Below are 7672 nucleotides of genomic sequence, written 5' to 3'. Positions count from 1 at the left end.
GGGGGGGTATGATTTGTTGACCAGATTTGGAACAGGTGCCTTCAACTTTCCTGTAAGTGTTGACTATACTTGTTTTGTGTAATACTTATGTGTAAAGAGACTGTCTGCATTCAAGGAGTGTTTTCTAAGTGTGTTTTATGAGATTCTATCTGCCTTGTCTGTCAGACAATTAGGAGGTCGGGAAGGGTGCAGTAATCTCTCCCAATGGAATGCATCAACATCCCAAGTCTGCGAGTGTCTAGACTGAACTGGACACTGCTTGAGTTATGAACAACCAAAAAAATGTTTCCTTGATGCCAGACTGGAATGCAGACCTTTTAAATAGAAAGCATACGAGATCAGTTGAAGGAAGAATTTGAATGGGGGCTACATTCTTTGATGCTAAAATTCCTCAAGGGAATTCCTGCTTATTCTGACTATGTTAGAAATCTGAGAAAACAGTTCTGAACGGAATGTGGGAACTTCGCTCCCAGCAGAGGCCAAAGCTTTACTCGGAGAACTCCAAAATACAAAGAAACAAAACATAGTTGATAAATTTAAAAAATGATAGTTCATGGATACATTTTAATAAGATTAAGCAGTGTAGTCTGACCCTGCCTAATGTGTCTCCTAGACAGAGTATATATGATTCCTCTTGGGGTCAAAATTAGTGACCCCAGGACGAATCCTGTGAGGAGCTATAAGAACGATGTTGGTTTTTTTCTCAACTGCTTCCCTTTGGAGAACATCCAGTCTGTTCAACAGCTGTTTTTTAAATTTCCTTCTTGTTTTAATTTTAAACCAAAACATTAGACACCACCAAGCATCTACAATGACCTTTGAATTTCATCCCATGGGACTGATGGAATTGAAATGTAAGCTCAACTAAAATGTAAACTCCATGTCATCTGAGACAAATTAAGCATAACTGAAATTCCTGCACCTGGCATCCCAAGGGACACTGTAAACATAGCTATGTCTGGAGAAAGCACTGGAATTATAAATGAATAAACAAAGCCATAAATGTGTCTGATAACTGTAATGTGCATGGAGCCGCAGCTGCTGGACTAAGATTTTCCATTTGAAGATGTTTGAGCCTGTGTGTGCGTGTACACAGTCACGCACACGAGGCCACATCTTCTGCCACAAATGAGAACCTTTTTCTAATTTCAAGCCTATGAGTCTCAGATATTGATGCATTTGGAAAAAATCTCTTAAAACCTTGTCGTAGGAGCCTTTTGATGAGGAATATGTGGAAAAATGTGTGATTTTATGTTTTGCTGAAAATTTATGAACATGCAATTTTACCACTTGTGCTCGATTAACGTGTGTTCATTTCTCTATCATAAGCCGTCTCCAGTGTTGTTTCAGAGATTTTGGAAGTTTGTCCAACGGGCCTCATAACCGCAGACCACATGTAACCACGCCAGTCCAGGACCGCCACATCCGACTTCTTCACCTGCGGGATCGTCTGAGGCCAGTCACACGGAAAGCTGATGAAACAGTTAGTTTACACAACCGTAGAATTTCTGCACAAACTGTCAGAAATCACCTCAGGGAAGCTCGTTTGCGTGCTCGACGTCCTCACCAAGGTCTTGATTTGTCTGCAGTTCGGTGTCACAATCGACATGAGTGGGCAAGAGCTCACCTTCAATGGCCACTCCTTCCATGTTCTCCCAGTTCTTCCATGGCCTGCATACTCACCAGACATGTCACCCATTGGGCATGTTTGGGATGCTCTGGACCGGCGTATATGATAGAGTGTTTCGGTTCCCACCAATTTCCAACAACTTCGTACTGCTATTGAAGAGATGTGGGACAATATTCCACAGGCTAAAATCAACAATTTGATCAATTCAATGCGAAGGAGATGTGTTGCATTGCATGAGGCAAATGGTGGTCACACAAGATACTGATCAGTATTCTGTTCGTTTCATGGTAACTTCTTTTTTGGGGAATCTGTGACTAACAAATGCATATCTGTATCCCCAATTACATTAAATCAATAGATAAGTGCTTAATGAATATTTTTCAGGTGACTGATTTACGTTTATTACCTTTGAACCCAATAAAATCTTTGAAATTGATAAATGTTGCATTTATATTTTGGTTCAGTCTAAAAATTCAAAATTGGGGTCAAGTGGTAGGAGAAATGGTCTATATGTTTCTAAGTAAGAATATTCAAAGTTTATTTTAAACTTTTAATCTTATTTCATTCTTTAACTTCTCAAATCATATTGTTTGTCTCTATGTCTCCCTGTTCGGTGTTATATATTATTATTATTTATTATTAATTACATTTATATAGCACTTTTCCAAATGCTCAAAGTGCTTTACAGTGAAGGGGAACTCACCACACCCACCACCAATCTGTAGCACCCACCTGGGTGATGCACGGCAGCCATTTTGCGCTAGAACGCTCACCGCGAAGGTAGAGAGGGAGAGAACATTTATTCAGCCAATTAAATCTGGGGATGATTTTTAGTGGCAAGTTTGCGAGAGCCAGATCTGGGATTTGGCCAGGACACCAGGGAACCCCCTACTCTTAGCGATAAGTACCATGGGATTTTTAATGACCACAGAGAGTCAGGACCTCAGTTTAACGTCTCATCTGAAAGACGGCGTCTCCTACAGCACAGTGTCCCCGTCACTGCATTGGGGCATTGTGGTTTATTTGTACCAGAGGGAAGATTGCCCCCTGCTGGCCCACCAACACCACTTCCAGCAGCAACTCAGTATTCCTTGGTGGTCTCCCATCCAAGTACTAACCAAGCCCACACATGCTTAGCTTCAGCCATTTGGCAGGAGCAGACTGCATGGAGGTAGGGCTGCTGGCCATACCTCCATGAAGGAAGGAAGAAGGAAGCAGTTTTTGTGATCTGTATAACAAAGGCAGACATCACATTGGTAGCTATCATTTGTACATTGCCTACTACCTGAACAAAATAGTGACACAATAAAATATTCACTGGAGTTCATGTAAAATCGAGGGCTAACACTATCATTCCTGTATTTTGTAAGGAGTGATGGTGGGGGTGTTGGTCACGCTCCAATTACCCAACACAATGACACAAGCATAAAATATACCACAACTCTTGTAAAATGGACGGCTAATACTATCATTCATGTATTTTGAAGGTAGGTGGTGGTGGTGGTGGTGAGGGGGGGAAGGCAGCAAAGATAATAGTGACACAAGCCTACCATTCGCTATGACTCATGGAACTTTACTGGACATTAGTTCTTACATAATGTAATAGTGGGCCTATTGCCTGCTAATACACACGTGGCTATACCACCACTGAGTCCCATTGTTGCATTTATGGTCAAAACGGCCTTAAAGTAAGACTAACATTGTTTTGCTTCACTTAAATTGATTATTCACACATTTGGAAACCCAGTAAAAAAAATACTGGTGGTAATTTACTTACTTCAAGTGGAGAAAAATCCAGATGTTATGTGAAACAAATGTGATCTGCTTGAGAAGCATGTGTGTTGTGTGTACTCTAGACTCTATGTAACAGTTGAAAATGTTTCACTCCAAATACACTGCCTGGCCAAAAAAAAAAAAATCACTGTTTGGATTTTTTTGGACAGTGCCCACTGTACAAGCCTCTGGAGGCAGTGTTATGATCTGGGGTTGCTTCAATTGGTCAGGTCTAGGCTCAGCAATGTTATGCGGCAATAAAATGAAGTCAGCTGAGTACCTGAATGACCATGTTATCCCATCAATGGATTTTTTCTTCCCTGGCGGCACGGGCATATTCCAGGACGACAATGCCAAGATTCAAATTGTGAAAGAGTGGTTCTGGGAGCATGAGGAATCATTTTCACACATGAATTGGCCACCACAGAATCCTGACCTTAACCCCATTGAAAGTCTTTAGGATGTGCTGGAGAAGACTTTACGGAGTGGTTTGACTCTCCCTTCGTCAACACAAAATAATGCAATTCTGGATGGAAATAAATGTGACGTTGCATAAAGTTGTTGAAACTGTGATGTTCTGTGCAAGGACCCACACGCAGTCCAGGGAAATCCAAAAAACGTTGTCTTTATTCAGTCCGAGGTTCGAAGCCAGGTAATCAGAGAGAGTACGGTGCCGATTCGAGTTTCCAAAAGAATAGTGAAAAAACTGTCGAAAAGTCAAAAACCAGGAGATCAGAGTGGCGAAGGTACAAAGGGACAGGCAAAAGAGAAGTCAAGGCAAAGCGAAGGTCAAACCAGAAGCAAACAAAACCAAAAGGGGCAGGCAAACTCGAAGTCATACAAAGGGGTGTCGCAGGAATCTCGATAGACAAAGGCTTACTAACAATCGGCACAATGAATTCGATCAACGTTCTGACACTGAACAGGTGGAAAAGACTGACATTTATACACTGGGGAAGATAACAATCAAGGAGGGGTTAAGAGAGTGAGGGAGGAGTAACAAACAACATCCAGGTGAAGAACATTAGGAAAACTAATTAAATGACAGGGGACTGACAAAACGCGGACTGGAATCACATAGACCACAATGATAATAGACGGCCTGGGTTAAGCAGGTACAAACGCGTGCAGAGAGAGAGAGGTGCAGTCAGAGCAAGAGACAGGTGCAGGCAATTGCAGAACTCAGCGTTAGAGCAGGCTAGAAAGAAAAGGGGCGGAGCTACAGCGCAGCATGGAAAAGGGGAGACTGGTTAATGTATTAGTATAGTGATCTAAACTATCAAAAACCCAAAACTAGTGTGTGTTAGTCCATTAGTAATATTCACATGTTAGTATATTAATGAGGTTAGTACTTTACAATCTATAAGTTAGTAAGGATTAGTAGAAATTAGTAAAACTAGAAATAAGTAGGAAGTAAGTAAAAACGAGACTGGAAGGAAGGGGGGGAAACCACGAAAACCCGGAACCACCCGAATAGTGAAATCACACAAGTACAGGGGAGTGAAGCAGCTCAGGGAACACAGACACAGAGACAGTACTGGGGAGACAAGTGACCGGGACTTACAGACTACAACAGAAACAATGCCATGATGAATGCGTGCCGTAATTAAAGCTAAAGGTGGTCCTACAAAATATTAGTGTGCAACCTTTTTTTTTTAGTCAGGCAGTGTATGTTGCTAAAATATAGTATAGAACCTAAGGAACTGGGAAATGTTGTTCTAAAATGATATTTGGCTAAACTTGTGTCTAGGGTGCCTGAAAAAAAGTGTTACATTTTCTAATACTGTGAAGTTATTGACAGGCAATAAATAGCAAAACCTTGCAGTGAATTGACGATGAACTGTTTGTTTTTTTTTACTAATTATCTGAATAACCATTAAAATACACAAAATGCTCTGTTTTTTTCTGCCTCAGCAACACTGAAAGACAGTGGCGGACTCAGGCTGTTCGAAGGGCAGGGCGGAAAAAAAAAACTGCACCTACTGCACGACATGGGTCCCCACCAGCGTGGAAAAAGCTATGATCTCACTTGGAAGGGCATTTAAGAGGGTACTTCATGAGTTTTCACCACTCTAGAGAGCACTTTAGCAAACGCTTTTTCAACCATGGGGGCACCAGGGACCCCCCCATCCCCCCGAGTCTGCCAGTGCTGAAAGATAAACTGTTGTGTATGATGCTTTGAAGTAGTACAGACTAGTTAGAAGTATTAAATCACTCACAAAGGCCAAAGTTCCCCTCAGAAAGACTTCCTCCTTATCTCCCGTGACGGAGAAGGCTTTCCTGAAGATAAAGAAACTGTTTACATCCGCCTCGGTTTCCACCCACCTGCAACCTTCTCTGCTCTCCACAGCTGGGGTAAACGCCTTTCACGTAGGAGTGGGAGCAGTCCTGTCCCAGCGCTCCACCAAGGAATTCAAAGCTTCACGTGATGTCTGACTTCTGCACAGCGGAATTATGGCATTTGAAACCGTGAAATTGCGTCAGCGAGCTCAGAGAGCCCTCGGAGAGTGGAGACACTGGGCGGAGGGGGCTGAACATCCACTCGTGGTTTGGACGAATCGCAAAAATGCCTATGTTCAAGGCCCGAAGAGGCTCGACTCCCGCCACGCCAGGTGCCAAGAACCGGAAGTCAGATGCCCTTTCCCGATAGTCTGATCCTTCCGAGCGGGAAAGGCACCCAGAGCCCATCGTCCCGAGCTCCCTCCTCCTTGCCCCAGTCCTTGACCGACGGCATATTAGGAATAGGCTACTGTGATTGGTTTTTCACCTGTGAGGAACACAGCGTGTGGCCAATCACATTTTAGAAAATAAAAAAATATTCAACTGTTGATTTCAAAGCTATGCTTCAAAGTAACGAGTAACGACAACCTTCATAGAAATGTAGTGGAGTCAAAAGTACAATATTTATCTTTCAAATGTAGTGGAGTAAAAGTCATCCAAAATTTTCCAAAAATAAATACTCAAGTAAAGTACAGATACTCGAAAAATGTACTTAAGTACTGTACTCAAGTGAATGTACTTCGTTACTGTCCACCCCTGGTCCTACTAAACCGGCTATTTGTCCCCCGGGCTGTGCACTCCCAGGGTCTTCAATGGGTTCACTCCTCCTGTCGAAAGTCTGCTTGGCAGACTCCTTTGTCCATTCCTTAGGATCAAGAAAAAATTTAAGAACCACTTCCACACTATTTGATCTTTTTGTGGAAAACCTAAATGATTTCTTGCATCATTTATTTGTTGGCACAAGTATAGAGTACAGAGAACTTCAAAGACAAACATCAATGTCTCCTTCATTGGGTAAAATAAATCCAAACAAAATTCGCCATTTCCCTGCACAGTTTTTTTCAATTAATGTACTGAAAATAAAGTTTTCTATAAAGACTCTTCTGAAAATGATTAAATTGTATTGAATAGTTATTTGAGTTATAACTTTTGCAAATGAAACCATCCTGATTTTGACTTTGGAGCTTTGAAAAATGCTTGATTTAAGGTAGGATTCGATCACCAAATCCAAATCCCAGTCGGAGCAATCATGAACCCAATTTTCAGATTTAATACAATCTGAATACTGTCGTCCTGTCAGGTAAGTTTTGAAAGCTTGAGAGAAAGAGGATTAGGACAATACAATCTGTCTGTTAGCTGCTGTTATCGGTTACACTGTAATCTGCTGCCCTCCTCTGACAAAGAGGGGAAATCTCCTCCCTGAATACCATTAAAAACAGTTGAAAGAAGCACAAGAAAAATAGAATTGTGATGGCAATGTGTGCCTTACTATACGTCAGTGCTGTACGGTTAAATCCATACAGGATTATCAGTGTAGGAATTACAGCCATTTTTATACACCCCCCCCCCCTCCCCCCCTTGGACTTTTCACTGCTCAGCTGGAAAAAAAATAATAAATATTCGATGGTTTGCCATGGTATTACAAAAATAATACGACTGTACTTTATCGGGACAAAAAGACAACTAAATAAATGACACTAAAAGAGAAAATTCATATATGCTGAGTTTGTTACACAGTTACACAGTTACACACAGTGGTGCCAGCTCATATGTAAACATGGACTATTTAATCAGCGTATATATGAACCCAGCATTTCTCCCATTACCGCGATCGCCCAGCAAAGGGAGCTGGTGCCTGCAAAGCGATTCAGGACCCAAGGTGACGAGAAGTGGAAAGGTGAGTTTTAGTGAATTTGTTCCTTTATAAAGTGGTGTAACAGCAGGGATGCCATTAAGTTGTACATGAAATATGTTCAAATTAATTTGCAA

Source organism: Anguilla anguilla, chromosome 12, assembly GCF_013347855.1.
Source record: "Anguilla anguilla isolate fAngAng1 chromosome 12, fAngAng1.pri, whole genome shotgun sequence".
In the NCBI taxonomy this organism is placed as follows: domain Eukaryota; kingdom Metazoa; phylum Chordata; class Actinopteri; order Anguilliformes; family Anguillidae; genus Anguilla; species Anguilla anguilla.
This window is presented reverse-complemented; position numbering follows the sequence as displayed.